General features: G+C 50.9%; 34 non-coding genes and 17 pseudogenes across 34 annotated transcripts; all 51 read right to left on the bottom strand.

The window, feature by feature from the left end:
* Positions 1-162: 162 nt before the first annotated feature.
* LOC148928315 (5S ribosomal RNA) lies at positions 163-281 on the bottom strand. The gene has a single exon (XR_016129595.1). It is a non-coding gene; the product is annotated as a 5S ribosomal RNA (ribosomal RNA).
* A 394-nt stretch (positions 282-675) lies between these two features.
* LOC148928316 (5S ribosomal RNA) lies at positions 676-794 on the bottom strand. Its single transcript, XR_016130107.1, has one exon. It is a non-coding gene; the product is annotated as a 5S ribosomal RNA (ribosomal RNA).
* A 399-nt stretch (positions 795-1193) lies between these two features.
* LOC148928317 (5S ribosomal RNA) lies at positions 1194-1312 on the bottom strand. Its single transcript, XR_016129251.1, has one exon. It is a non-coding gene; the product is annotated as a 5S ribosomal RNA (ribosomal RNA).
* A 397-nt stretch (positions 1313-1709) lies between these two features.
* On the bottom strand, positions 1710-1828 carry LOC148928318 (5S ribosomal RNA). Its single transcript, XR_016129483.1, has one exon. It is a non-coding gene; the product is annotated as a 5S ribosomal RNA (ribosomal RNA).
* A 397-nt stretch (positions 1829-2225) lies between these two features.
* LOC148928319 (5S ribosomal RNA) lies at positions 2226-2344 on the bottom strand. The gene has a single exon (XR_016130070.1). It is a non-coding gene; the product is annotated as a 5S ribosomal RNA (ribosomal RNA).
* Positions 2345-2743: 399 nt separating this feature from the next.
* On the bottom strand, positions 2744-2862 carry LOC148928320 (5S ribosomal RNA). Its single transcript, XR_016129252.1, has one exon. It is a non-coding gene; the product is annotated as a 5S ribosomal RNA (ribosomal RNA).
* Positions 2863-3259: 397 nt separating this feature from the next.
* LOC148928321 (5S ribosomal RNA) lies at positions 3260-3378 on the bottom strand. The gene has a single exon (XR_016129484.1). It is a non-coding gene; the product is annotated as a 5S ribosomal RNA (ribosomal RNA).
* A 397-nt stretch (positions 3379-3775) lies between these two features.
* LOC148928322 (5S ribosomal RNA) lies at positions 3776-3894 on the bottom strand. The gene has a single exon (XR_016130086.1). It is a non-coding gene; the product is annotated as a 5S ribosomal RNA (ribosomal RNA).
* Positions 3895-4286: 392 nt separating this feature from the next.
* Positions 4287-4405, bottom strand: LOC148928323 (5S ribosomal RNA). Its single transcript, XR_016130029.1, has one exon. It is a non-coding gene; the product is annotated as a 5S ribosomal RNA (ribosomal RNA).
* Positions 4406-4797: 392 nt separating this feature from the next.
* On the bottom strand, positions 4798-4916 carry LOC148928324 (5S ribosomal RNA). Its single transcript, XR_016129504.1, has one exon. It is a non-coding gene; the product is annotated as a 5S ribosomal RNA (ribosomal RNA).
* A 398-nt stretch (positions 4917-5314) lies between these two features.
* LOC148928325 (5S ribosomal RNA) lies at positions 5315-5433 on the bottom strand. The gene has a single exon (XR_016130071.1). It is a non-coding gene; the product is annotated as a 5S ribosomal RNA (ribosomal RNA).
* Positions 5434-5825: 392 nt separating this feature from the next.
* LOC148928326 (5S ribosomal RNA) lies at positions 5826-5944 on the bottom strand. The gene has a single exon (XR_016130030.1). It is a non-coding gene; the product is annotated as a 5S ribosomal RNA (ribosomal RNA).
* Positions 5945-6336: 392 nt separating this feature from the next.
* LOC148928327 (5S ribosomal RNA) lies at positions 6337-6455 on the bottom strand. The gene has a single exon (XR_016129505.1). It is a non-coding gene; the product is annotated as a 5S ribosomal RNA (ribosomal RNA).
* Positions 6456-6853: 398 nt separating this feature from the next.
* Positions 6854-6972, bottom strand: LOC148928328 (5S ribosomal RNA). Its single transcript, XR_016130072.1, has one exon. It is a non-coding gene; the product is annotated as a 5S ribosomal RNA (ribosomal RNA).
* A 392-nt stretch (positions 6973-7364) lies between these two features.
* On the bottom strand, positions 7365-7483 carry LOC148928329 (5S ribosomal RNA). Its single transcript, XR_016129472.1, has one exon. It is a non-coding gene; the product is annotated as a 5S ribosomal RNA (ribosomal RNA).
* A 397-nt stretch (positions 7484-7880) lies between these two features.
* Positions 7881-7999, bottom strand: LOC148928330 (5S ribosomal RNA). The gene has a single exon (XR_016129149.1). It is a non-coding gene; the product is annotated as a 5S ribosomal RNA (ribosomal RNA).
* Positions 8000-8397: 398 nt separating this feature from the next.
* LOC148928331 (5S ribosomal RNA) lies at positions 8398-8516 on the bottom strand. The gene has a single exon (XR_016130073.1). It is a non-coding gene; the product is annotated as a 5S ribosomal RNA (ribosomal RNA).
* Positions 8517-8908: 392 nt separating this feature from the next.
* On the bottom strand, positions 8909-9027 carry LOC148928332 (5S ribosomal RNA). The gene has a single exon (XR_016129147.1). It is a non-coding gene; the product is annotated as a 5S ribosomal RNA (ribosomal RNA).
* A 397-nt stretch (positions 9028-9424) lies between these two features.
* LOC148928333 (5S ribosomal RNA) lies at positions 9425-9543 on the bottom strand. The gene has a single exon (XR_016129150.1). It is a non-coding gene; the product is annotated as a 5S ribosomal RNA (ribosomal RNA).
* Positions 9544-9941: 398 nt separating this feature from the next.
* On the bottom strand, positions 9942-10060 carry LOC148928334 (5S ribosomal RNA). The gene has a single exon (XR_016129445.1). It is a non-coding gene; the product is annotated as a 5S ribosomal RNA (ribosomal RNA).
* A 397-nt stretch (positions 10061-10457) lies between these two features.
* Positions 10458-10576, bottom strand: LOC148928335 (5S ribosomal RNA). The gene has a single exon (XR_016129336.1). It is a non-coding gene; the product is annotated as a 5S ribosomal RNA (ribosomal RNA).
* A 394-nt stretch (positions 10577-10970) lies between these two features.
* LOC148928336 (5S ribosomal RNA) lies at positions 10971-11089 on the bottom strand. The gene has a single exon (XR_016129404.1). It is a non-coding gene; the product is annotated as a 5S ribosomal RNA (ribosomal RNA).
* A 392-nt stretch (positions 11090-11481) lies between these two features.
* On the bottom strand, positions 11482-11600 carry LOC148928337 (5S ribosomal RNA). Its single transcript, XR_016129412.1, has one exon. It is a non-coding gene; the product is annotated as a 5S ribosomal RNA (ribosomal RNA).
* A 397-nt stretch (positions 11601-11997) lies between these two features.
* On the bottom strand, positions 11998-12116 carry LOC148928338 (5S ribosomal RNA). The gene has a single exon (XR_016129256.1). It is a non-coding gene; the product is annotated as a 5S ribosomal RNA (ribosomal RNA).
* A 394-nt stretch (positions 12117-12510) lies between these two features.
* On the bottom strand, positions 12511-12629 carry LOC148928339 (5S ribosomal RNA). The gene has a single exon (XR_016129405.1). It is a non-coding gene; the product is annotated as a 5S ribosomal RNA (ribosomal RNA).
* A 398-nt stretch (positions 12630-13027) lies between these two features.
* Positions 13028-13146, bottom strand: LOC148928340 (5S ribosomal RNA; annotated as a pseudogene).
* Positions 13147-13544: 398 nt separating this feature from the next.
* LOC148928341 (5S ribosomal RNA) lies at positions 13545-13663 on the bottom strand (annotated as a pseudogene).
* Positions 13664-14061: 398 nt separating this feature from the next.
* LOC148928342 (5S ribosomal RNA) lies at positions 14062-14180 on the bottom strand (annotated as a pseudogene).
* Positions 14181-14578: 398 nt separating this feature from the next.
* Positions 14579-14697, bottom strand: LOC148928343 (5S ribosomal RNA; annotated as a pseudogene).
* A 397-nt stretch (positions 14698-15094) lies between these two features.
* Positions 15095-15213, bottom strand: LOC148928344 (5S ribosomal RNA; annotated as a pseudogene).
* A 396-nt stretch (positions 15214-15609) lies between these two features.
* On the bottom strand, positions 15610-15728 carry LOC148928345 (5S ribosomal RNA; annotated as a pseudogene).
* Positions 15729-16126: 398 nt separating this feature from the next.
* Positions 16127-16245, bottom strand: LOC148928346 (5S ribosomal RNA). Its single transcript, XR_016129423.1, has one exon. It is a non-coding gene; the product is annotated as a 5S ribosomal RNA (ribosomal RNA).
* A 395-nt stretch (positions 16246-16640) lies between these two features.
* Positions 16641-16759, bottom strand: LOC148928347 (5S ribosomal RNA). The gene has a single exon (XR_016129460.1). It is a non-coding gene; the product is annotated as a 5S ribosomal RNA (ribosomal RNA).
* A 391-nt stretch (positions 16760-17150) lies between these two features.
* Positions 17151-17269, bottom strand: LOC148928348 (5S ribosomal RNA; annotated as a pseudogene).
* Positions 17270-17662: 393 nt separating this feature from the next.
* LOC148928349 (5S ribosomal RNA) lies at positions 17663-17781 on the bottom strand (annotated as a pseudogene).
* Positions 17782-18174: 393 nt separating this feature from the next.
* On the bottom strand, positions 18175-18293 carry LOC148928350 (5S ribosomal RNA; annotated as a pseudogene).
* Positions 18294-18685: 392 nt separating this feature from the next.
* LOC148928351 (5S ribosomal RNA) lies at positions 18686-18804 on the bottom strand (annotated as a pseudogene).
* A 787-nt stretch (positions 18805-19591) lies between these two features.
* On the bottom strand, positions 19592-19710 carry LOC148928352 (5S ribosomal RNA; annotated as a pseudogene).
* Positions 19711-20098: 388 nt separating this feature from the next.
* Positions 20099-20217, bottom strand: LOC148928353 (5S ribosomal RNA; annotated as a pseudogene).
* A 398-nt stretch (positions 20218-20615) lies between these two features.
* On the bottom strand, positions 20616-20734 carry LOC148928354 (5S ribosomal RNA). The gene has a single exon (XR_016129253.1). It is a non-coding gene; the product is annotated as a 5S ribosomal RNA (ribosomal RNA).
* Positions 20735-21129: 395 nt separating this feature from the next.
* LOC148928355 (5S ribosomal RNA) lies at positions 21130-21248 on the bottom strand. The gene has a single exon (XR_016129478.1). It is a non-coding gene; the product is annotated as a 5S ribosomal RNA (ribosomal RNA).
* A 398-nt stretch (positions 21249-21646) lies between these two features.
* LOC148928356 (5S ribosomal RNA) lies at positions 21647-21765 on the bottom strand (annotated as a pseudogene).
* Positions 21766-22153: 388 nt separating this feature from the next.
* LOC148928357 (5S ribosomal RNA) lies at positions 22154-22272 on the bottom strand. The gene has a single exon (XR_016129637.1). It is a non-coding gene; the product is annotated as a 5S ribosomal RNA (ribosomal RNA).
* A 392-nt stretch (positions 22273-22664) lies between these two features.
* Positions 22665-22783, bottom strand: LOC148928358 (5S ribosomal RNA; annotated as a pseudogene).
* A 393-nt stretch (positions 22784-23176) lies between these two features.
* Positions 23177-23295, bottom strand: LOC148928359 (5S ribosomal RNA). The gene has a single exon (XR_016129258.1). It is a non-coding gene; the product is annotated as a 5S ribosomal RNA (ribosomal RNA).
* Positions 23296-23690: 395 nt separating this feature from the next.
* On the bottom strand, positions 23691-23809 carry LOC148928360 (5S ribosomal RNA). Its single transcript, XR_016129605.1, has one exon. It is a non-coding gene; the product is annotated as a 5S ribosomal RNA (ribosomal RNA).
* A 398-nt stretch (positions 23810-24207) lies between these two features.
* LOC148928361 (5S ribosomal RNA) lies at positions 24208-24326 on the bottom strand (annotated as a pseudogene).
* A 395-nt stretch (positions 24327-24721) lies between these two features.
* Positions 24722-24840, bottom strand: LOC148928362 (5S ribosomal RNA). Its single transcript, XR_016129646.1, has one exon. It is a non-coding gene; the product is annotated as a 5S ribosomal RNA (ribosomal RNA).
* A 398-nt stretch (positions 24841-25238) lies between these two features.
* On the bottom strand, positions 25239-25357 carry LOC148928363 (5S ribosomal RNA; annotated as a pseudogene).
* Positions 25358-25753: 396 nt separating this feature from the next.
* LOC148928364 (5S ribosomal RNA) lies at positions 25754-25872 on the bottom strand (annotated as a pseudogene).
* A 377-nt stretch (positions 25873-26249) lies between these two features.
* LOC148928365 (5S ribosomal RNA) lies at positions 26250-26368 on the bottom strand. The gene has a single exon (XR_016129131.1). It is a non-coding gene; the product is annotated as a 5S ribosomal RNA (ribosomal RNA).
* Positions 26369-26537: the final 169 nt, after the last annotated feature.

Raw genomic sequence — 26537 nt, forward strand, 5'->3', positions numbered from 1 at the left:
GCTACTATTTTTCGGCACGTTTAAGGTTGTAGGACCCGCTCATCACCGGCTAGTGGAGATTTTTGTTCATTTTTTTCCTTTTAATCGCCAACCTCTAATCGAGTTCGGACCACAGCAAGAACAACTGAACGGAAATAAAAAAAATGAACGCATTCGCAAAAAAGGGTACAACACGAGGACTTCCCAGGGGATCACCCATCCTAGTACTACTCTCGCCCAAGCACGCTTAATTTCGGAGTTCTGATGGGATCCGGTGCATTAGAGCTGGTATGATCGCACCCATCAATAACCCCGCACTTTATTCTTTCATAGCGTACGCTCCCGTACGCAGGTTATGATCCCCCACCCTTCAGACGGGCATAAATTTTGATCCGGAAGGAGTTACGGGACCCTCAGCATATCACCGCGAAGCTTTCGCCGAGCCCCACGTGCTGAGATACGGGGACAGCTCGTGGCTACTACGAGAAGCAAATAGAGGCCATTTCGAGCCATTTCGGTCACTTTTAGTTCGCAGCTACTATTTTTCGGCACGTTTAAGGTTTTGAGACCCGCTCATCACCGGCTAGTGGAGATTGTTGTTCATTTTTTTCCTTTTAATCGCTAACCTCTAATCGAGTTCGGACCACAGCAAGACCAACTGAACGGAAATAAAAAAAATGAACGCATTCGCAAAAAAGGGTACAACACGAGGACTTCCCAGGGGATCACCCATCCTAGTACTACTCTCGCCCAAGCACGCTTAACTTCGGAGTTCTGATGGGATCCGGTGCATTAGTGCTGGTATGATCGCACCCAGCAATAGCCCCGCACTTTATTCTTTCATAGCGTACGCTCCCGTGTGCAGGTTTTGATCCCCCACCCCTCAAACGAGCATAACCTTTGATCCGGAGGGAGTTACGGGACCCACAGCATATCACCGCGAAGCTCTGGCCGACCCGCACGTGCAGCGATACGGGTACATCCTGTGGCTACTCCGGGAAACAAAAAGAGGCCGTTTTCGAGCCATTTCGGCCACTTTTAGTTCGCAGATACTGTTTTTCGGCACGTTTAAGGTTGTAGGACCCGCTCATCACCGGCTCGTGGAGATTGTCGTAGCTTTTTTTCATTTTACTCGCCAACCGCTAATCGAGTTTCGGACCACAGCAAGACCAACCGAACGGAAAAAAAAATAAAAATGAACGCACTTGCAAAAAGAGGTGCAACACGAGGTCTTCCAAGGGGGTCACCCATCCTAGTACTACTCTCGCCCAAGCACGCTTAACTTCGGAGTTCTGATGGGATCCGGTGCATTAGTGCTGGTACGATCGCACCCATCAATAGCCCCGCACTTTATTCTTTCATACCGTACGCTCCCGTGCGTAGGTTCTGATCCCCCACCCTTCAGACGGGCATAACTTTTGATCCGGAAGGAGTTACGGGACCCCCAGCATATCACCGCGAAGCTCTCGCCGACCCGCACGTGCAGAGATACGGGTACATCCCGTGGCTACTCCGGAAAACATAAAGAGGCCGTTTCGAGCCATTTCGGCCACTTTTAGTTCGCAGCTACTGTTTTTCGGCACGTTTAAGGTTGTAGGACCCGCTCATCACCGGCTCGTGGAGATTGTCGTAGCTTTTTTTCATTTTACTCGCCAACCGCGAATCGAGTTTCGGACCACAGCAAGACCAACCGAACGGAAAAAAAATAAAAATGAACGCACTTGCAAAAAGAGGTGCAACACGAGGTCTTCCAAGGGGGTCACCCATCCTAGTACTACTCTCGCCCAAGCACGCTTAACTTCGGAGTTCTGATGGGATCCGCTGCATTAGTGCTGGTACGATCGCACCCATCAATAGCCCCGCACATTATTCTTTCATACCGTACGCTCCCGTGCGCAGGTTCTGATCCCCCACCCTTCAGACGGGCATAACTTTTGATCCGGAAGGAGTTACGGGACCCACAGAATATCACCGCGAAGCTCTCGCCGACCCGCATGTGCAGCGATACGGGTACATCCTGTGGCTACTCCGGGAAACAAAAAGAGGCCGTTTCGAGCCATTTCGGTCACTTTTAGTTCGCAGCTACTGTTTTTCGGCACCTTTAAGGTTGTAGGACCCGCTCATCACCGGCTCGTGGAGATTGTCGTAGCTTTTTTTCATTTACTCGCCAACCACTAATCGAGTTTCGGACCACAGCAAGACCAACCGAACGGAAAAAAAAATAAAAATGAACGCACTTGCAAAGAGAGGTGCAACACGAGGTCTTCCAAGGGGGTCACCCATCCTAGTACTACTCTCGCCCAAGCACGCTTAACTTCGGAGTTCTGATGGGATCCGGTGCATTAGTGCTGGTATGATCGCACCCAGCAATAGCCCCGCACTTTATTCTTTCATAGCGTACGCTCCCGTGTGCAGGTTTTGATCCCCCACCCCTCAAACGAGCATAACCTTTGATCCGGAGGGAGTTACGGGACCCACAGCATATCACCGCGAAGCTCTGGCCGACCCGCACGTGCAGCGATACGGGTACATCCTGTGGCTACTCCGGGAAACAAAAAGAGGCCGTTTTCGAGCCATTTCGGCCACTTTTAGTTCGCAGATACTGTTTTTCGGCACGTTTAAGGTTGTAGGACCCGCTCATCACCGGCTCGTGGAGATTGTCGTAGCTTTTTTTCATTTTACTCGCCAACCGCTAATCGAGTTTCGGACCACAGCAAGACCAACCGAACGGAAAAAAAAATAAAAATGAACGCACTTGCAAAAAGAGGTGCAACACGAGGTCTTCCAAGGGGGTCACCCATCCTAGTACTACTCTCGCCCAAGCACGCTTAACTTCGGAGTTCTGATGGGATCCGGTGCATTAGTGCTGGTACGATCGCACCCATCAATAGCCCCGCACTTTATTCTTTCATACCGTACGCTCCCGTGCGTAGGTTCTGATCCCCCACCCTTCAGACGGGCATAACTTTTGATCCGGAAGGAGTTACGGGACCCCCAGCATATCACCACGAAGCTCTCGCCGACCCGCACGTGCAGAGATACGGGTACATCCCGTGGCTACTCCGGAAAACATAAAGAGGCCGTTTCGAGCCATTTCGGCCACTTTTAGTTCGCAGCTACTGTTTTTCGGCACGTTTAAGGTTGTAGGACCCGCTCATCACCGGCTCGTGGAGATTGTCGTAGCTTTTTTTCATTTTACTCGCCAACCGCGAATCGAGTTTCGGACCACAGCAAGACCAACCGAACGGAAAAAAAATAAAAATGAACGCACTTGCAAAAAGAGGTGCAACACGAGGTCTTCCAAGGGGGTCACCCATCCTAGTACTACTCTCGCCCAAGCACGCTTAACTTCGGAGTTCTGATGGGATCCGCTGCATTAGTGCTGGTACGATCGCACCCATCAATAGCCCCGCACATTATTCTTTCATACCGTACGCTCCCGTGCGCAGGTTCTGATCCCCCACCCTTCAGACGGGCATAACTTTTGATCCGGAAGGAGTTACGGGACCCACAGAATATCACCGCGAAGCTCTCGCCGACCCGCATGTGCAGCGATACGGGTACATCCTGTGGCTACTCCGGGAAACAAAAAGAGGCCGTTTCGAGCCATTTCGGTCACTTTTAGTTCGCAGCTACTGTTTTTCGGCACCTTTAAGGTTGTAGGACCCGCTCATCACCGGCTCGTGGAGATTGTCGTAGCTTTTTTTCATTTACTCGCCAACCGCTAATCGAGTTTCGGACCACAGCAAGACCAACCGAACGGAAAAAAAAATAAAAATGAACGCACTTGCAAAGAGAGGTGCAACACGAGGTCTTCCAAGGGGGTCACCCATCCTAGTACTACTCTCGCCCAAGCACGCTTAACTTCGGAGTTCTGATGGGATCCGGTGCATTAGTGCTGGTATAATCGCACCCAGCAATAGCCCCGCACTTTATTCTTTCATAGCGTACGCTCCCGTGTGCAGGTTTTGATCCCCCACCCCTCAGACGAGCATAACCTTTGATCCGGAGGGAGTTACGGGACCCACAGCATATCACCGCGAAGCTCTCGCCGACCCGCACGTGCTGAGATACGGGAACAGCCCGTGGCTACTCTGGGAAACAAAAAGAGGCCGTTTCGAGCCATTTCGGACACTTTTAGTTCGCAGCTACTCTTTTTCGTCACGTTTAAGGTTGTAGGACCCGCTCATCACCGGCTCGTGGAGATTGTCGTAGCTTTTTTTCATTTTACTCGCCAACCGCTAATCAAGTTTCGGGTCACAGCAAGACCAACTGAATGGAAAAAAAAATGAACGCACTTGCAAAAAGGGGTGCAACACGAGGTCTTCCAAGGGGGTCACCCATCCTAGTACTACTCTCGCCCAAGCACGCTTAACTTCGGAGTTCTGATGGGATCCGGTGCATTAGTGCTGGTATGATCGCACCCAGCAATAGCCCCGCACTTTATTCTTTCATAGCGTACGCTCCCGTGTGCAGGTTTTGATCCCCCACCCCTCAGACGAGCATAACCTTTGATCCGGAGGGAGTTACGGGACCCACAGCATATCACCGCGAAGCTCTCGCCGACCCGCACGTGCTGAGATACGGGAACAGCCCGTGGCTACTCTGGGAAACAAAAAGAGGCCGTTTCGAGCCATTTCGGACACTTTTAGTTCGCAGCTACTCATTTTCGTCACGTTTAAGGTTGTAGGACCCGCTCATCACCGGCTCGTGGAGATTGTCGTAGCTTTTTTTCATTTTACTCGCCAACCGCTAATCAAGTTTCGGGTCACAGCAAGACCAACTGAACGGAAAAAAAAATGAACGCACTTGCAAAAAGGGGTGCAACACGAGGTCTTCCAAGGGGGTCACCCATCCTAGTACTACTCTCGCCCAAGCACACTAAACTTCGGAGTTCTGATGGGATCCGGTGCATTAGTGCTGGTACGATCGCACCCATCAATAGCCCCGCACTTTATTCTTTCATACCGTACGCTCCCGTGCGCAGGTTCTGATCCCCCACCCTTCAGACGGGCATAACTTTTGATTCGGAAGGAGTTACGGGATCCACAACATATCACCGCGAAGCTCTCGCCGACCCGCACGTGCAGAGATACGGGTACATCCTGTGGCTACTCCGGGAAACAAAAAGAGGCCGTTTCGAGCCATTTCGGTCACTTTTAGTTCGCAGCTACTGTTTTTCGGCACGTTTAAGGTTGTAGGACCCGCTCATCACCGGCTCGTGGAGATTGTCGTAGCTTTTTTTCATTTTACTCGCCAACCGCGAATCGAGTTTCGAACCACAGCAAGACCAACCGAACGGAAAAAAAAATAAAAATGAACGTACTTGCAAAAAGAGGTGCAACACGAGGTCTTCCAAGGGGGTCACCCATCCTAGTACTACTCTCGCCCAAGCACGCTTAACTTCGGAGTTCTGATGGGATCCGGTGCATTAGTGCTGGTATGATCGCACCCAGCAATAGCCCCACACTTTATTCTTTCATAGCGTACACTCCCGTGTGCAGGTTTTGATCCCCCACCCCTCAGACGAGCATAACCTTTGATCCGGAGGGAGTTACGGGACCCACAGCATATCACCGCGAAGCTCTCGCCGACCCGCACGTGCTGAGATACGGGAACAGCCCGTGGCTACTCTGGGAAACAAAAAGAGGCCGTTTCGAGCCATTTCGGACACTTTTAGTTCGCAGCTACTCTTTTTCGTCACGTTTAAGGTTGTAGGACCCGCTCATCACCGGCTCGTGGAGATTGTCGTAGCTTTTTTTCATTTTACTCGCCAACCGCTAATCAAGTTTCGGGTCACAGCAAGACCAACTGAATGGAAAAAAAAATGAACGCACTTGCAAAAAGGGGTGCAACACGAGGTCTTCCAAGGGGGTCACCCATCCTAGTACTACTCTCGCCCAAGCACGCTTAACTTCGGAGTTCTGATGGGATCCGGTGCATTAGTGCTGGTATGATCGCACCCAGCAATAGCCCCGCACTTTATTCTTTCATAGCGTACGCTCCCGTGTGCAGGTTTTGATCCCCCACCCCTCAGACGAGCATAACCTTTGATCCGGAGGGAGTTACGGGACCCACAGCATATCACCGCGAAGCTCTCGCCGACCCGCACGTGCTGAGATACGGGAACAGCCCGTGGCTACTCTGGGAAACAAAAAGAGGCCGTTTCGAGCCATTTCGGACACTTTTAGTTCGCAGCTACTCATTTTCGTCACGTTTAAGGTTGTAGGACCCGCTCATCACCGGCTCGTGGAGATTGTCGTAGCTTTTTTTCATTTTACTCGCCAACCGCTAATCAAGTTTCGGGTCACAGCAAGACCAACTGAACGGAAAAAAAAATGAACGCACTTGCAAAAAGGGGTGCAACACGAGGTCTTCCAAGGGGGTCACCCATCCTAGTACTACTCTCGCCCAAGCACACTAAACTTCGGAGTTCTGATGGGATCCGGTGCATTAGTGCTGGTACGATCGCACCCATCAATAGCCCCGCACTTTATTCTTTCATACCGTACGCTCCCGTGCGCAGGTTCTGATCCCCCACCCTTCAGACGGGCATAACTTTTGATTCGGAAGGAGTTACGGGATCCACAACATATCACCGCGAAGCTCTCGCCGACCCGCACGTGCAGAGATACGGGTACATCCTGTGGCTACTCCGGGAAACAAAAAGAGGCCGTTTCGAGCCATTTCGGTCACTTTTAGTTCGCAGCTACTGTTTTTCGGCACGTTTAAGGTTGTAGGACCCGCTCATCACCGGCTCGTGGAGATTGTCGTAGCTTTTTTTCATTTTACTCGCCAACCGCGAATCGAGTTTCGAACCACAGCAAGACCAACCGAACGGAAAAAAAAATAAAAATGAACGTACTTGCAAAAAGAGGTGCAACACGAGGTCTTCCAAGGGGGTCACCCATCCTAGTACTACTCTCGCCCAAGCACGCTTAACTTCGGAGTTCTGATGGGATCCGGTGCATTAGTGCTGGTATGATCGCACCCAGCAATAGCCCCACACTTTATTCTTTCATAGCGTACACTCCCGTGTGCAGGTTTTGATCCCCCACCCCTCAGACGAGCATAACCTTTGATCCGGAGGGAGTTACGGGACCCACAGCATATCACCGCGAAGCTCTCGCCGACCCGCACGTGCTGAGATACGGGAACAGCCCATGGCTACTCTGGGAAACAAAAAGAGGCCGTTTCGAGCCATTTCGGACACTTTTAGTTCGCAGCTACTCTTTTTCGTCACGTTTAAGGTTGTAGGACCCGCTCATCACCGGCTCGTGGAGATTGTCGTAGCTTTTTTTCATTTTACTCGCCAACCGCTAATCAAGTTTCGGGTCACAGCAAGACCAACTGAACGGAAAAAAAAATTAACGCACTTGCAAAAAGGGGTGCAACACGAGGTCTTCCAAGGGGGTCACCCATCCTAGCACTACTCTCGCCCAAGCACACTTAACTTCGGAGTTCTGATGGGATCCGGTGCATTAGTGCTGGTACGATCGCACCCATCAATAGCCCCGCACTTTATTCTTTCATACCGTACGCTCCCGTGCGCAGGTTCTGATCCCCCACCCTTCAGACGGGCATAACTTTTGATTCGGAAGGAGTTACGGGATCCACAACATATCACCGCGAAGCTCTCGCCGACCCGCACGTGCAGAGATATGGGTACATCCTGTGGCTACTCCGGGAAACAAAAAGAGGCCGTTTCGAGCCATTTCGGTCACTTTTAGTTCGCAGCTACTGTTTTTCGGCACGTTTAAGGTTGTAGGACCCGCTCATCACCGGCTCGTGGAGATTGTCATAGCTTTTTTTCATTTACTCGCCAACCGCTAATCGAGTTTCGGACCACAACAAGACCAACCGAACGGAAAAAAAAATAAAAATGAACGCACTTGCAAAGAGAGGTGCAACACGAGGTCTTCCAAGGGGGTCACCCATCCCAGTACTACTCTCGCCCAAGCACGCTTAACTTCGGAGTTCTGATGGGATCCGGTGCATTAGTGCTGGTACGATCGCACCCATCAATAGCCCCGCACTTTATTCTTTCATACCGTACGCTCCCGTGCGTAGGTTCTGATCCCCCACCCTTCAGACGGGCATAACTTTTGATCCGGAAGGAGTTACGGGACCCCCAGCATATCACCGCGAAGCTCTCGCCGACCCGCACGTGCAGAGATACGGGTACATCCCGTGGCTACTCCGGGAAACATAAAGAGGCCGTTTCGAGCCATTTCGGCCACTTTTAGTTCGCAGCTACTGTTTTTCGGCACGTTTAAGGTTGTAGGACCCGCTCATCACCGGCTCGTGGAGATTGTCGTAGCTTTTTTTCATTTTACTCGCCAACCGCGAATCGAGTTTCGAACCACAGCAAGACCAACCGAACGGAAAAAAAAATAAAAATGAACGTACTTGCAAAAAGAGGTGCAACACGAGGTCTTCCAAGGGGGTCACCCATCCTAGTACTACTCTCGCCCAAGCACGCTTAACTTCGGAGTTCTGATGGGATCCGGTGCATTAGTGCTGGTATGATCGCACCCAGCAATAGCCCCGCACTTTATTCTTTCATAGCGTACGCTCCCGTGTGCAGGTTTTGATCCCCCACCCCTCAGACGAGCATAACCTTTGATCCGGAGGGAGTTACGGGACCCACAGCATATCACCGCGAAGCTCTCGCCGACCCGCACGTGCTGAGATACGGGAACAGCCCATGGCTACTCTGGGAAACAAAAAGAGGCCGTTTCGAGCCATTTCGGACACTTTTAGTTCGCAGCTACTCTTTTTCGTCACGTTTAAGGTTGTAGGACCCGCTCATCACCGGCTCGTGGAGATTGTCGTAGCTTTTTTTCATTTTACTCGCCAACCGCTAATCAAGTTTCGGGTCACAGCAAGACCAATTGAACGGAAAAAAAAATGAACGCACTTGCAAAAAGGGGTGCAACACGAGGTCTTCCAAGGGGGTCACCCATCCTAGTACTACTCTCGCCCAAGCACACTTAACTTCGGAGTTCTGATGGGATCCGGTGCATTAGTGCTGGTACGATCGCACCCATCAATAGCCCCGCACTTTATTCTTTCATACCGTACGCTCCCGTGCGCAGGTTCTGATCCCCCACCCTTCAGACGGGCATAACTTTTGATTCAGAAGGAGTTACGGGATCCACAACATATCACCGCGAAGCTCACGCCGACCCGCACGTGCAGAGATACGGGTACATCCTGTGGCTACTCCGGGAAACAAAAAGAGGCCGTTTCGAGCCATTTCGGTCACTTTTAGTTCGCAGCTACTGTTTTTCGGCACGTTTAAGGTTGTAGGACCCGCTCATCACCGGCTCGTGGAGATTGTCATAGCTTTTTTTCATTTACTCGCCAACCGCTAATCGAGTTTCGGACCACAGCAAGACCAACCGAACGGAAAAAAAAATAAAAATGAACGCACTTGCAAAGAGAGGTGCAACACGAGGTCTTCCAAGGGGGTCACCCATCCCAGTACTACTCTCGCCCAAGCACGCTTAACTTCGGAGTTCTGATGGGATCCGGTGCATTAGTGCTGGTACGATCGCACCCATCAATAGCCCCGCACTTTATTCTTTCATACCGTACGCTCCCGTGCGTAGGTTCTGATCCCCCACCCTTCAGCCGGGCATAACTTTTGATCCGGAAGGAGTTACGGGACCCCCAGCATATCACCGCGAAGCTCTCGCCGACCCGCACGTGCAGAGATACGGGTACATCCCGTGGCTACTCCGGGAAACATAAAGAGGCCGTTTCGAGCCATTTCGGCCACTTTTAGTTCGCAGCTACTGTTTTTCGGCACGTTTAAGGTTGTAGGACCCGCTCATCACCGGCTCGTGGAGATTGTCGTAGCTTTTTTTCATTTTACTCGCCAACCGCGAATCGAGTTTCGGACCACAGCAAGACCAACCGAACGGAAAAAAAAATAAAAATGAACGTACTTGCAAAAAGAGGTGCAACACGAGGTCTTCCGAGGGGGTCACCCATCCTAGTACTACTCTCGCCCAAGCACGCTTAACTTCGGAGTTCTGATGGGATCCGCTGCATTAGTGCTGGTACGGTCGCACCCATCAATAGCCCCGCACTTTATTCTTTCATACCGTACGCTCCCGTGCGCAGGTTCTGATCCCCCACCCTTCAGACGGGCATAACTTTTGATCCGGAAGGAGTTACGGGACCCACAACATATCACCGCGAAGCTCTCGCCGACCCGCACGTGCAGAGATACGGGTACATCCTGTGGCTACTCCGGGAAACAAAAAGAGGCCGTATCGAGCCATTTCGGTCACTTTTAGTTCGCAGCTACTGTTTTTCGGCACGTTTAAGGTTGTAGGACCCGCTCATCACCGGCTCGTGGAGATTGTCGTAGCTTTTTTTCATTTAGTCGCCAACCGCTAATCGAGTTTCGGACCACAGCAAGAGCAACCGAACGGAAAAAAAAATAAAAATGAACGCACTTGCAAAGAGAGGTGCAACACAAGGTCTTCCAAGGGGGTCACCCATCCTAGTACTACCCTCGCCCAAGCACGCTTAACTTCGGAGTTCTGATGGGATCCGGTGCATTAGTGCTTGTATGATCGCACCCATCAATAACCCCGCACTTTATTCTTTCATAGCGTACGCTCCCGTACGCAGGTTATGATCCCCTTCCCTTCAGACGGGCATAAATTTTGATCCGGAAGGAGTTACGGGACCCTCAGCATATCACCGCGAAGCTCTCGCCGAGCCCCACGTGCTGAGATACGGGTACAGCTCGTGGCTACTACGAGAAGCAAATAGAGGCCATTTCGATCCATTTCGGCCACTTTTAGTTCGCAGCTACTATTTTTCGGCACGTTTAAGGTTTTGAGACCCGCTCATCACCGGCTAGTGGAGATTGTTGTTCATTTTTTTCCTTTTAATCGCCAACCTCTAATCGAGTTCGGACCACAGCAAGACCAACTGAACGGAAATAAAAAAAATGAACGCATTCGCAAAAAAGGGTACAACACGAGGACTTCCCAGGGGATCACCCATCCTAGTACTACTCTCGCCCAAGCACGCTTAATTTCGGAGTTCTGATGGGATCCGGTGCATTAGTGCTGGTATGATCGCACCCAGCAATAGCCCCACACTTTATTCTTTCATAGCGTACGCTCCCGTGTGCAGGTTTTGATCCCCCGCCCCTCAGACGAGCATAACCTTTGATCCGAAGGGAGTTACGGGACCCACAGCATATCACCGCGAAGCTCTGGCCGACCCGCACGTGCAGCGATACAGGTACATCCTGTGGCTACTCCGGGAAACAAAAAGAGGCCGTTTCGAGCCATTTCGGCCACTTTTAGTTCGCATCTACTATTTTTCGGCACGTTTAAGGTTGTAGGACCCGCTCATCACCGGCTCGTGGAGATTGTCGTAGCTTTTTTTCATTTTACTCGCCAACCGCTAATCAAGTTTCGGGTCACAGCAAGACCAACTGAACGGAAAAAAAAGTGAACGCACTTGCAAAAAGAGGTGCAACACGAGGTCTTCCAAGGGGGTCACCCATCCTAGTACTACTCTCGCCCAAGCACACTTAACTTCGGAGTTCTAATGGGATCCGGTGCGTTAGTGCTGGTACGATCGCACCCATCAATAGCCCCGCACTTTATTCTTTCATACCGTACGCTCCCGTGCGCAGGTTCTGATCCCCCACCCTTCAGACGGGCATAACTTTTGATTCGGAAGGAGTTACGGGACCCACAACATATCACCGCGAAGCTCTCGCCGACCCGCACGTGCAGAGATACGGGTACATCCTGTGGCTACTCCGGGAAACAAAAAGAGGCCGTATCGAGCCATTTCGGTCACTTTTAGTTCGCAGCTACTGTTTTTCGGCACGTTTAAGGTTGTAGGACCCGCTCATCACCGGCTCGTGGAGATTGTCGTAGCTTTTTTTCATATACTCGCCAACCGCTAATCGAGTTTCGGACCACAGCAAGAGCAACCGAACGGAAAAAAAAATAAAAATGAACGCACTTGCAAAGAGAGGTGCAACACGAGGTCTTCCAAGGGGGTCACCCATCCTAGTACTACCCTCGCCCAAGCACGCTTAACTTCGGAGTTCTGATGGGATCCGGTGCATTAGTGCTTGTATGATCGCACCCATCAATAACCCCGCACTTTATTCTTTCATAGCGTACGCTCCCGTACGCAGGTTATGATCCCCTTCCCTTCAGACGGGCATAAATTTTGATCCGGAAGGAGTTACGGGACCCTCAGCATATCACCGCGAAGCTCTCGCCGAGCCCCACGTGCTGAGATACGGGTACAGCTCGTGGCTACTACGAGAAGCAAATAGAGGCCATTTCGAACCATTTCGGCCACTTTTAGTTCGCAGCTACTATTTTTCGGCACGTTTAAGGTTTTGAGACCCGCTCATCACCGGCTAGTGGAGATTGTTGTTCATTTTTTTCCTTTTAATCGCCAACCTCTAATCGAGTTCGGACCACAGCAAGACCAACTGAACGGAAATAAAAAAAATGAACGCATTCGCAAAAAAGGGTACAACACGAGGACTTCCCAGGGGATCACCCATCCTAGTACTACTCTCGCCCAAGCACGCTTAATTTCGGAGTTCTGATGGGATCCGGTGCATTAGTGCTGGTATGATCGCACCCAGCAATAGCCCCGCACTTTATTCTTTCATAGCGTACGCTCCCGTGTGCAGGTTTTGATCCCCCACCCCTCAGACGAGCATAACCTTTGATCCGAAGGGAGTTACGGGACCCACAGCATATCACCGCGAAGCTCTGGCCGACCCGCACGTGCAGCGATACGGGTACATCCTGTGGCTACTCCGGGAAACAAAAAGAGGCCGTTTCGAGCCATTTCGGCCTCTTTTAGTTCGCAGCTACTGTTTTTCGGCACGTTTAAGGTTGTAGGACCCGCTCATCACCGGCTCGTGGAGATTGTCGTAGCTTTTTTTCATTTTACTCGCCAACCGCTAATCGAGTTTCGGACCACAGCAAGACCAACCGAACGGAAAAAAAAATAAAAATGAACGCACTTGCAAAAAGAGGTGCAACACGAGGTCTTCCAAAGGGGTCACCCATCCCAGTACTACTCTCGCCCAAGCACGCTTAACTTCGGAGTTGTGATGGGATCCGGTGCATTAGAGCTGGTACGATCGCACCCATCAATAGCCCCGCACTTTATTCTTTCATACCGTACGCTCCCGTGCGCAGGTTCTGATCCCCCACCCTTCAGACGGGCATGACTTTTGATCCGGAAGGAGTTACGGGACCCACAACATATCACCGCCAAGCTCTCGCCGACCCGCACGTGCAGAGATACGGGTACATCCTGTGGCTACTCCGGGAAACAAAAAGAGGCCGTTTCGAGCCATTTCGGCCACTTTTAGTTCGCAGCTACTGTTTTTCGGCACGTTTAAGGTTGTAGGACCCGCTCATCACCGGCTCGTGGAGATTGTCGTAGCTTTTTTTCATTTTACTCGCCAACCGCTAATCGAGTTTCGGACCACAGCAAGACCAACCGAACGGAAAAAAAAATAAAAATGAACGCACTTGCAAAAAGAGGTGCAACACGAGGTCTTCCAAAGGGGTCACCCATCCCAGTACTACTCTCGCCCAAGCACGCTTAACTTTGGAGTTGTGATGGGATCCGGTGCATTAGAGCTGGTACGATCGCACCCATCAATAGCCCCGCACTTTATTCTTTCATACCGTACGCTCCCGTGCGCAGGTTCTGATCCCCCACCCTTCAGACGGGCATGACTTTTGATCCGGAAGGAGTTACGGGACCCACAACATATCACCGCCAAGCTCTCGCCGACCCGCACGTGCAGAGATACGGGTACATCCTGTGGCTACTCCGGGAAACAAAAAGAGGCCGTTTCGAGCCATTTCGGCCACTTTTAGTTCGCAGCTACTGTTTTTCGGCACGTTTAAGGTTGTAGGACCCGCTCATCACCGGCTCGTGGAGATTGTCGTAGCTTTTTTTCATTTTACTCGCCAACCGCTAATCGAGTTTCGGACCACAGCAAGACCAACCGAACGGAAAAAAAAATAAAAATGAACGCACTTGCAAAAAGAGGTGCAACACGAGGTCTTCCAAAGGGGTCACCCATCCCAGTACTACTCTCGCCCAAGCACGCTTAACTTCGGAGTTGTGATGGGATCCGGTGCATTAGAGCTGGTACGATCGCACCCATCAATAGCCCCGCACTTTATTCTTTCATACCGTACGCTCCCGTGCGCAGGTTCTGATCCCCCACCCTTCAGACGGGCATGACTTTTGATCCGGAAGGAGTTACGGGACCCACAACATATCACCGCCAAGCTCTCGCCGACCCGCACGTGCAGAGATACGGGTACATCCTGTGGCTACTCCGGGAAACAAAAAGAGGCCGTTTCGAGCCATTTCGGCCACTTTTAGTTCGCAGCTACTGTTTTTCGGCACGTTTAAGGTTGTAGGACCCGCTCATCACCGGCTCGTGGAGATTGTCGTAGCTTTTTTTCATTTTACTCGCCAACCGCTAATCGAGTTTCGGACCACAGCAAGACCAACCGAACGGAAAAAAAAATAAAAATGAACGCACTTGCAAAAAGAGGTGCAACACGAGGTCTTCCAAAGGGGTCACCCATCCCAGTACTACTCTCGCCCAAGCACGCTTAACTTTGGAGTTGTGATGGGATCCGGTGCATTAGAGCTGGTACGATCGCACCCATCAATAGCCCCGCACTTTATTCTTTCATACCGTACGCTCCCGTGCGCAGGTTCTGATCCCCCACCCTTCAGACGGGCATGACTTTTGATCCAGAAGGAGTTACGGGACCCACAACATATCACCGCGAAGCTCTCGCCGACCCGCACGTGCAGAGATACGGGTACATCCTGTGGCTACTCCGGGAAACAAAAAGAGGCCGTTTCGAGCCATTTCGGTCACTTTTAGTTCGCAGCTACTGTTTTTCGGCACGTTTAAGGTTGTAGGACCCGCTCATCACCGGCTCGTGGAGATTGTCGTAGCTTTTTTTCATTTACTCGCCAACCGCTAATCGAGTTTCGGACCACAGCAAGACCAACCGAACGGAAAAAAAAATAAAAATGAACGCACTTGCAAAAAGAGGTGCAACACGAGGTCTTCCAAAGGGGTCACCCATCCCAGTACTACTCTCGCCCAAGCACGCTTAACTTTGGAGTTGTGATGGGATCCGGTGCATTAGAGCTGGTACGATCGCACCCATCAATAGCCCCGCACTTTATTCTTTCATACCGTACGCTCCCGTGCGCAGGTTCTGATCCCCCACCCTTCAGACGGGCATGACTTTTGATCCGGAAGGAGTTACGGGACCCACAACATATCACCGCGAAGCTCTCGCCGACCCGCACGTGCAGAGATACGGGTACATCCTGTGGCTACTCCGGGAAACAAAAAGAGGCCGTTTCGAGCCATTTCGGTCACTTTTAGTTCGCAGCTACTGTTTTTCGGCACGTTTAAGGTTGTAGGACCCGCTCATCACCGGCTCGTGGAGATTGTCGTAGCTTTTTTTCATTTACTCGCCAACCGCTAATCGAGTTTCGGACCACAGCAAGACCAACCGAACGGAAAAAAAATAAAAATGAACGCACTTGCAAAGAGAGGTGCAACACGAGGTCTTCCAAGGGGGTCACCCATTCTAGTACTACTCTCGCCCAAGCACGCTTAACTTCGGAGTTCTGATGGTATCCGGTGCATTAGTGCTGGTAGGATCGCACCCATCAATAGCCCCGCACTTTATTCTTTCATACCGTACGCTCCCGTGCGCGGGTTCTGATCCCCCACCCTTCAGACGGGCATAACTTTTGATCCGGAAGGAGTTACGGGACCCTCAGCATATCACCGCGAAGCTCTCGCCGAGCCCCACGTGCTGAGATACGGGTACAGCTCGTGGCTACTACGAGAAGCAAATAGAGGCCATTTCGAGCCATTTCGGCCACTTTTAGTTCGCAGCTACTATTTTTCGGCACGTTTAAGGTTTTGAGACCCGCTCATCACCGGATAGTGGAGATTGTTGTTCATTTTTTTCCTTTTAATCGCCAACCGCTAATCAAGTTTCGGACCACAGCAAGACCAACCGAACGGAAAAAAAAATAAAAATGAACGCACTTGCAAAAAGAGGTGCAACACGAGGTCTTCCAAGAGGGTCACCCATCCTAGTACTACTCTCGCCCAAGCACGCTTAACTTCGGAGTTCTGATGGGATCCGGTGCATTAGTGCTTGTATGATCGCACCCATCAATAACCCCGCACTTTATTCTTTCATAGCGTACGCTCCCGTACGCAAGTTATGATCCCCCACCCTTCAGACGGGCATAAATTTTGATCCGGAAGGAGTTACGGGACCCTCCGCATATCACCGCGAAGCACTCGCCGAGCCCCACGTGCTGAGATACGGGTACAGCTCGTGGCTACTACGAGAAGCAAATAGAGGCCATTTCGAGCCATTTCGGCCACTTTTAGTTCGCAGCTACTATTTTTCGGCACGTTTAAGGTTTTGAGACCCGCTCATCACCGGCTAGTGGAGATTGTCGTTCCTTCTTTTCCTTTTAATCGCCAACCTCTAATCGAGTTCGGACCACAGCAAGACCAACTGAACGGAAATAAAAAAAAATGAACGCACTCGCAAAAAAGGGTGCAACACGAGGACTTCCCAGGGGATCACCCATCCTAGTACTACTCTCGCCTAAGCACGCTTAATTTCGGAGTTCTGATGGGATCCGGTGCATTAGTGCTGGTATGATCGCACCCAGCAATAGCCCCGCACTTTATTCTTTAATAGCGTACGCTCCCGTGCGCAGGTTTTGATCCCCCACCCTTCAGACGGGCATAACCTTTGATCCGGCGGGAGTTACGGGACCCACAGCATATCACCGCGAAGCTCTCGCCGACCCGCACGTGCTGAGATACGGGAACAGCCCGTGGCTACTCTGGGAAACAAAAAGAGGCCGTTTCGAGCCATTTCGGCCACTTTTAGTTCGCAGCTACTCTTTTTCGTCACGTTTAAGGTTGTAGGACCCGCTCATCACCGGCTCGTGGATATTGTCGTAGCTTTTTTTCATTTTACTCGCCAACCGCTAATCGAGTTTCGGACCACAGCAAGACCAACTGAACGGAAAAAAAAAATGAACGCACTTGCAAAAAGGTGCAACATGAGGTCTTCCAAGGGGGTCACCCATCCTAGTACTACTCTCGCCCAAGCACGCTTAACTTCGGAGTTCTGATTGGATCCGGTGCATTAGTGCTGGTACGATCGCACCCAGCAATAGCCCCGCACTTTATTCTTTCATAGCGTACGCTCCCGTGCGCAGGTTTTGATCCCCCACCCTTCAGACGGGCATAACCTTTGATCCGGAGGGAGTTACGGGACCCACAGCATATCACCGCGAAGCTCTTGCCGACCCGCACGTGCTGAGATACGGGAACAGCCCGTGGCTACTCTGGGAAACAAAAAGAGGCCGTTTCGAGCCATTTCGGCCACTTTTAGTTCGCAGCTACTCTTTTTCGTCACGTTTAAAGTTGTAGGACCCGCTCATCACCGGCTCGTGGAGATTGTCGTAGCTTTTTTTCATTTTACTCGCCAACCGCTAATCGAGTTTCGGACCACGGCAAGACCAACTGAACGGGAAAAAAAAATGAACGCACTTGCAAAAAGGGGTGCAACACGAGGTCTTCCAAGGGGGTCACCCATCCTAGTACTACTGTCGCCCAAGCACGCTTAACTTCGGAGTTCTGAAGGGATCCGGTGCATTAGTGCTTGTACGATCGCACCCTTCAATAGCCCCGCACTTTATTCTTTCATAGCGTACGCTTTCGTGCGCAGGTTCTGATGCCCCACCCTTCAGACGGGCATAACTTTTGATCCGGAAGGAGTTACGGGACCCACAGCATATCAACGCGAAGCTCTCGCCGACCCGCACGTGGTGAGATACGGGTACAGCCCGTGGCTACTCTGGGAAACAAAAAGAGGCCGTTTCGAGCCATTTCGGCCACTTTTAGTTCGCAGCTACTCTTTTTCGTCACGTTTAAGGTTGTAGGACCCGCTCATCACCGGCTCGTGGAGATTGTCGTAGCTTTTTTTCATTTTACTCGCCAACCGCTAATCGAGTTTCGGACCACAGCAAGACCAACTGAACGGAATAAAAAAATGAACGCACTTGCAAAAAGTGGTGCAACATGACGTCTTCCAAGGGGGTCACCCATCCTAGTACTACTCTCGCCCAAGCACGCTTAACTTCGGAGTTCTGAAGGGATCTGGTGCATTAGTGCTGGTACGATCGCACCCTTCAATAGCCCCGCACTTTATTCTTTCATAACGTACGCTCCCGTACGCAGGTTATGATCCCCCACCCTTCAGACGGGTATAAATTTTGATCCGGAAGGAGTTACGGGACCCTTAGCATATCACCGCGAAGCTCTCGCCGAGCCCCACGTGCTGATACGGGTACAGCTCGTGGCTACTACGAGAAGCAAATAGAGGCCATTTCGAGCCATTTCGGCCACTTTTAGTTTGCAGCTACTATTTTTAGGCACATTTAAGGTTTTGAGACCCGCTCATCACCGGCTAGTGGAGATTGTCGTTCCTTTTTTTCCTTTTAATCGCCAACCTCTAATCGAGTTCGGACCACAACAAGACCAACTGAACGGAAATAAAAAAAATGAACGCATTCGCAAAAAAGGGTACAACACGAGGACTTCCCAGGGGATCACCCATCCTAGTACTACTATCGCCCAAGCACGCTTAATTTCGGAGTTCTGATGGGATCCGGTGCATTAGTGCTGGTATGATCGCACCCAGCAATAGCCCCGCACTTTATTCTTTCATAGCATACGCTCCCGTGTGCAGGTTTTGATCCCCCACCCCTCAGACGAGCATAACCATTGATCCGGAGGGAGTTACGGGACCCAGAGCATATCACCGCGAAGCTCTCGCCGACCCGCACGTGCTGAGATACGCGAACAGCCCGTGGCTACTCTGGGAAACAAAAAGAGGCCGTTTCTAGCCATTTCGGACACTTTTAGTTCGCAGCTACTCTTTTTCGTCACGTTGAAGGTTGTAGGACCCGCTCATCACCGCCTCGTGGAGATTGTCGTAGCTTTTTTTCATTTTACTCGCCAACCGCTAATCGAGCTTCGGACCACAGCAAGACCAAAGGGATCCGGTGCATTAGTGCTGGTACGATCGCACCCTTCAATAGCCCCGCACTTTATTCTTTTATAGCGTACGCTTCCGTGCGCAGGTTCTGATCCCCCACCCTTCAGACGGGCATAACTTTTGATCCGGAAGGAGGTACGGGACCCACAACATATCACCGCGAAGCTCTTGCCGACCCGCACGTGCTGAGAGACGGGTACAGCCCGTGGCTACTCCGGGAAACAAAAAGAGGCCGGCCATTTCGGCCACATTTAGTTCGCAACTACTATTTTTCAGCACGTTTAAGGTTGTGGGACCCGCTCATCACCGGCTCGTGGATATTGTCGTACCTTTTTTTCATTTTACTCGCCAAGAGCTAATCGAGTTTCGGACAACAGTAAGACCAACTGAACGGAAAAAAAAAACAAAAATGAACGCACTCGCAAAAAGGGGTGCAAGACAAGGACTTCCCAGGGGGTCAGCCATCCTAGTACTACTCTCACCCAAGCACACTTAACTTCGGAGTTCTGATGGGATCCGGTGCATTAGTGCTTGTATGATCGCACCCATTGATAACCCCGCACTTTATTCTTTCATAGCGTACGCTGCCGTACGCAGGTTATGATCCCCCACCCTTCAGACGGGCATAAATTTTGATCCGGGATTGAGTTACGGGACCCTCAACATATCACCGCGAAGCTCACGACGAGCCCCACGTGTTGAGATACGGGTACAGCTCGTGGCTACTATGAGAAGCAAAAAGAGGCCATTTCGGCCACTTTTAGTTCGCAGCTACTATTTTTCAGCACGTTTATGGTTTTGAGACCCGCTCATCACCGGCTAGTGGAGATTGTCGCTTCTTTTTTTCCTTTTAATCGCCAACCTCTAATCAAGTTTCGGACCATAGCAAGGCCAACTGAACGAAAATAAAAAAAAAATGAACGCATTCGCAAAAAATGGTGCAACACGAGGACTTCCCAGGGGATCACATATCCTAGTACTACTCTCGCCCAAGCACGCTTAATTTCGGAGTTCTGATGGGATCCGGTGCATTAGTGCTGGTATGATCGCACCCAGCAATAGCCCCGCACTCTATTCTTTCATAGCGTACGCTCCCGTGCGCAGGTTCTGATCCCCCACCCTTCAGACGGGCATAACTTTTGATCCGGAAGGAGTTACGGGACCCACAGCATATCACCGCGAAGCTCTCGCCGATCCGCACGTGCAGAGATACGGGTACATCCCGTGGCTACTCCGGGAAACTAAAAGAGGCAGTTTCGAGCCATTTCGGCCACTTTTAGTTCGCAGCTACTGTTTTTCGGCACGTTTAAGGTTGTAGGACCCGCTCATCACCAGCTCGTGGAGATTGTCGTAGCTTTTTTTCATTTTACTCGCCAACCGCTAATCGAGTTTCGGACCACTGCAAGACCAACCGAACGGAAAAAAAAATAAAAATGAACGCACTTGCAAAAAGAGGTGCAACACGAGGTCTTCCAAGGGGGTCACCCATCCTAGTACTACTCTCGCCCAAGCACGCTTAACTTCGGAGTTCTGATGGGATCCGGTGCATTAGTGCTGGTACGATCGCACCCATCAATAGCCCCGCACTTTATTCTTTCACAACGTACGTTCCCGTGCGCAGGTTCTGATCCCCCACCCTTCAGACGGGCATAACTTTTGATCCGGAAGGAGTTACGGGACCCACAGCATATCATCGCGAAGCTCTCGCCGACCCGCACGTGCAGAGATACGGGTACATCCCGTGGCTACTCTGGGAAACAAAAAGAGGCCGTTTCGAGACATTTCGGCCACTTTTAGTTCGCAACTACTCTTTTTCGTCACGTTTAAGGTTGTAGGACCCGCTCATCACCGGCTTTTGGAGATTGTCGTAGCTTTTTTTCATTTTTCTCGCCAACCGCTAATCGAGTTTCGGACCACAGCAAGACCAACTGAACGGAAAAAAAAAAAATGAACGCACTTGCAAAAAGGGGTGCAACACGAGGTCTTCCAAGGGGGTCAGCCATCCTAGTACTACTCTCGCCCAAGCACGCTTAACTTCGGAGTTCTGAAGGGATCCGGTGCATTAGTGCTGGTACGATCGCACCCTTCAATAGCCCCGCACTTTATTCTTTTATAGCGTACGCTTCCGTGCGCAGGTTCTGATCCCCCACCCTTCAGACGGGCATAACTTTTGATCCGGAAGGAGGTACGGGACCCACAACATATCACCGCGAAGCTCTTGCCGACCCGCACGTGCTGAGAGACGGGTACAGCCCGTGGCTACTCCGGGAAACAAAAAGAGGCCGTTTTGAGCCATTTCGGCCACATTTAGTTCGCAACTACTATTTTTCAGCACGTTTAAGGTTGTGGGACCCGCTCATCACCGGCTCGTGGATATTATCGTACCTTTTTTTCATTTTACTCGCCAACCGCTATTCGAGTTTCGGACAACAGTAAGACCAACTGAACGGAAAAAAAAACAAAAATGAACGCACTCGCAAAAAGGGGTGCAAGACAAGGACTTCCCAGGGGGTCACCCATCCTAGTACTACTCTCACCCAAGCACACTTAACTTCGGAGTTCTGATGGGATCCGGTGCATTAGTGCTTGTATGATTGCACCCATTGATAACCCCGCACTTTATTCTTTCATACCGTACGCTGCCGTACGCAGGTTATGATCCCCCACCCTTTAGACGGGCATAAATTTTGATCCGGGATTGAGTTACGGGACCCTCAACATATCACCGCGAAGCTCACGACGAGCCCCACGTGTTGAGATACGGGTACAGCTCGTGGCTACTACGAGAAGCAAAAAGAGGCCATTTCGGCCACTTTTAGTTCGCAGCTACTGTTTTTCAGCACGTTTATGGTTTTGAGACCCGCTCATCACCGGCTAGTGGAGATTGTCGCTCCTTTTTTTCCTTTTAATCGCCAACCCCTAATCAAGTTTCGGACCATAGCAAGGCCAACTGAACGGAAATAAAAAAAAAATGAACGCATTCGCAAAAAAGGGTGCAACACGAGGACTTCCCAGGGGATCACATATCCTAGTACTACTCTCGCCCAAGCACGCTTAATTTCGGAGTTCTGATGGGATCCGGTGCATTAGTGCTGGTATGATCGCACCCAGCAATAGCCCCGCACTCTATTCTTTCATAGCGTACGCTCCCGTGCGCAGGTTCTGATCCCCCACCCTTCAGACGGGCATAACTTTTGATCCGGAAGGAGTTACGGGACCCACAGCATATCACCGCGAAGCTCTCGCCGACCCGCACGTGCAGAGATACGGGTACATCCTGTGGCTACTCTGGGAAACAAAAAGAGGCCGTTTCGAGCCATTTCGGCCACTTTTAGTTCGCAGCTACTCTTTTTCGTCACGTTTAAGGTTGTAGGACCCGCTCATCACCGGCTCGTGGAGATTGTCGTAGCTTTTTTTCATTTTACTCGCCAACCGCTAATCGAGTTTCGGACCACAGCAAGACCAACTGATCGGAAAAAAAAAAGTAACGCACTTGCAAAAGGGGGTCCACACGTGGTCTTCCAAGGGGGTCACCCATCCTAGTACTACTCTCGCCCAAGCACGCTTAACTTCGGAGTTCTGAAGGGATCCGGTGCATTAGTGCTGGTACGATCGCACCCTTCAATAGCCCCGCACTTTATTCTTTCATAGCGTACGTTCCCGTGCGCAGGTTATGATCCCCCACCCTTCAGACGGGCATAACTTTTGATCCAGAAGGAGTTACGGGACCCACAGCATATCACCGCGAAGCTCTCGCTGACCCGCACGTGCAGAGATACGGGTACATCCAGTGGCTACTCTGGGAAACAAAAAGAGGCCGTTTCGAGCCATTTCGGCCACTTTTAGTTCGCAGCTACTCTTTTTCATCACGTTTAAGGTTGTAGGACCCGCTCATCACCGGCTCGTGCAGATTGTCGTAGCTTTTTTTCATTTTACTCGCCAACCGCTAATCGAGTTTCGGACCACAGCAAGACCAACTGATCGGAAAAAAAAAATGAACGCACTTGCAAAAAGGGGTGCAACACGAGGTCTTCCAAGGGGGTCACCCATCCTAGTACTACTCTCGCCCAAGCACGCTTAACTTCGGAGTTCTGAAGGGATCCGGTGCATTAGTGCTGGTACGATCGCACCCTTCAATAGCCCCGCACTTTATTCTTTCATAGCGTACGTTCCCGTGCGCAGGTTCTGATCCCCCACCCTTCAGACGGGCATAACTTTTGATCCGGAAGGAGTTACGGGACCCACAGCATATCACCGCGAAGCTCTCGCCGACCCGCACGTGCAGAGATACGGGTACATCCCCGTGGCTACTCTGGGAAACAAAAAAGAGGCCGTTTCGAGCCATTTCGGCCACTTTTAGTTCGCAGCTACTCTTTTTCGTCATGTTTAAGGTTGTAGGACCCGCTCATCACCGGCTAGTGCAGATTGTCGTAGCTTTTTTTCATTTTACTCGCCAACCGCTAATCGAGTTTCGGACCACAGCAAGACCAACTGAACGGAAAAAAAAAATGAACGCACTTGCAAAAAGGGGTGCAACACGAGGTCTTCCAAGGGGGTCACCCATCCTAGTACTACTCTCGCCCAAGCACGCTAAACTTCGGAGTTCTGAAGGGATCCGGTGCATTAGTGCTGGTACGATCGCACCCTTCAATAGCCCCGCACTTTATTCTTTCATAGCGTACGCTTCCGTGCGCAAGTTCTGATCCCCCACCCTTCAGACGGGCATAACTTTTTATCCGAAAGGAGTTACGGGACCCACAACATATCATCGCGAAGCTCTCACCGATCCGCACGTGCAGAGATACGGGTACATCCTGTGGCTACTCCGGGAAACAAAAAGAGGCAGTTTCGAGCCATTTCGGCCACTTTTAGTTCGCAGCTACTATTTTTCGGCACGTTTAAGGTTGTAGGACCTGCTCATTACCGGCTCGTGGAGATTGTCGTAGCTTTTTTTCATTTTACTCGCCAACCGCTAATCGAGTTTCGGACCACTGCAAGACCAACCGAACGGAAAAAAAAATAAAAATGAACGCACTTGCAAAAAGAGGTGCAACACGAGGTCTTCCAAGGGGGTCACCCATCCTAGTACTACTCTCACCCAAGCACGCTTAACTTCGGAGTTCTGATGGGATCGGGTGCATTAGTGCTTTTATGATCGCACCCATTGATAACCCCGCACTTTATTCTTTCATAGCGTACGCTCCCGTACGCAGGTTATGATCCCCCACCCTTCAGACGGGCTTAAATTTTAATCCGGATGGAGTTACGGGACCCTCAGCATATCACCGCGAAGCTCTCGACGAGCCCCACGTGTTGAGATACGGGTACAGCTCGAGGCTACTTCGAGAAGCAAAAAGAGGCCATTTCGAGCCATTTTGGCCACTTTTAGTTCGCTGCTACTATTTTTCGGCACGTTTAAGGTTTTGAGACCCGCTCATCACCGGCTAATGGAGATTGTCGTTCCTTTTTTTCCTTTTAATCGCCAACCTCTAATCGAGTTTCGGACCACAGCAAGACCAACTGAACGGAAATAAAAAAAATGAACGCATTCGCAAAAAAGGGTGCAACACGAGGACTTCCCAGGGGATCACCGATCCTAGTACTACTCTCGCCCAAGCACGCTTAATTTCGGAGTTCTGATGGGATCCGGTGCATTAGTGCTGGTATGATCGCACCCAGCAATAGCCCCGCACTTTATTCTTTCATAGCGTACGCTCCCGTGCGCTGATCCTGATCCCCCACCTTTCAGACGGGCATAACTTTTGATCCGGAAGGAATTACGGGACCCACAGCATATCACCACAAAGCTCTCGCCGACCCGCACGTGGTGAGATACGGGTATAGCCCGTGACTACTCTAGGAAGCAAAAAGAGGCCGTTTCAAACCATTTTGGCCACAATTAGTTCGCAGCTACTGTTTTTCGGCACATTTATGGTTGTAGGACCCGCTCATCACAGGCTCGTGGAGATTGTCGTAGCTTTATTTCATTTTACTCGCCAACCGCTAATCGAGTTTCGGACCACAGCAAGACCAACTGAACGGAAAAAAAAAAAAATATGAACGCACTCGCAAAAAAGGATGCAACACGAGGACTTCCCAGGGGATCACCCATCCTACTACAACACTCGCCCAAGCACGCTTAATTTCGGAGTTCTGATGGGATCCGGTGCATTAGTGCTGGTATGATCGCACCCATTGATAACTTCGCACTTTATTCTTTCATAGCGTACGCTCCCGTACGCAGGTTAGGATCCCCCACCCTTTAGACGGGCATAAATTTTGATCCGGAAGGAGTTACGGGATCCTCAGCATATCACCGCGAAGCTCTCGCCGAGCCCCACGTGCCGAGATACGGGTACAGCTCGTGGCTACTACGAGAAGCAAAAAGAGGCCATTTCGAGCCATTTCGGCCACTTTTAGTTCGCAGCTACTATTTTTCGGCACGTTTAAGGTTTTGAGACCCACTCATCACCGGCTAGTGGAGATTGTCGTTCCTTTTTTTCCTTTTAATTGCCAACCTCTAATCGAGTTTCGGACCACAACAAGACCAACTGAACGGAAATAAAAAAAAATGAATCCATTCGCAAAAAAGGGTGAAACACGAGGGCTTCCCAGGGGATCACCCATCCTAGTACTACTCTCGCCCAAGCACGCTTAATTTCGGAGTTCTGATGGGATACGGTGCATTAGTGCTTGTATGATCGCACCCAGCAATAGCCCCGCACTTTATTCTTCCATAGCGTACGCTCCCGTGCGCAGGTTATGATCACCCACCCTTCAGTCGGGCATAACTTTTGATCCGGAAAGAATTACGGGACCTACAGCGCCGACCCGCACGTGCTAAGATACGGGAACAGCCCGTGGCTACTCCAGGAAACCAAAAGAGGCTGTTTCGAGCCATTTCGGCCACTTTTAGTTCGCAGCTACTCTTTTTCGTCATGTTTAAGTTTGTAGGACCCGCTTATCACCGGCTCGTGGATATTGTCGTAGCTTTTTTTCATTTTACTCGCCAACCGCTAATCGAGTTTCGGACCACAGCAAGACCAACTGAATGGAAAAAAAATAAAAATGAACGCACTTGCAAAAGGGGTGCAACACGAGGTCTTCCAAGGGGGTCACCCATCCTAGTACTACTCTCGCCCAAGCACGCCTAACTTCGGAGTTCTGATGGGATCCGGTGCATTAGTGCTGGTATGATCGCACCCATCAATAGCCCACACTTTATTATTTCATAGCGTACGCTTCTGTGCGCAGGTTCTGATCCCCCACCCTTTAGACGGGCATAACTTTTGATCCAGAAGGAGTCACTGGACCCACAGCATATCACCGGGAAGCTCTCGCCGTCCCGCACGTGCTGATTTACGGGTATAGCCC

Source organism: Salvia hispanica, chromosome 4 (assembly GCF_029641045.1).
Source record: "Salvia hispanica isolate PSC_SH4W2 chromosome 4, Shi_PSC_v1, whole genome shotgun sequence".
NCBI lineage: Eukaryota > Viridiplantae > Streptophyta > Magnoliopsida > Lamiales > Lamiaceae > Salvia > Salvia hispanica.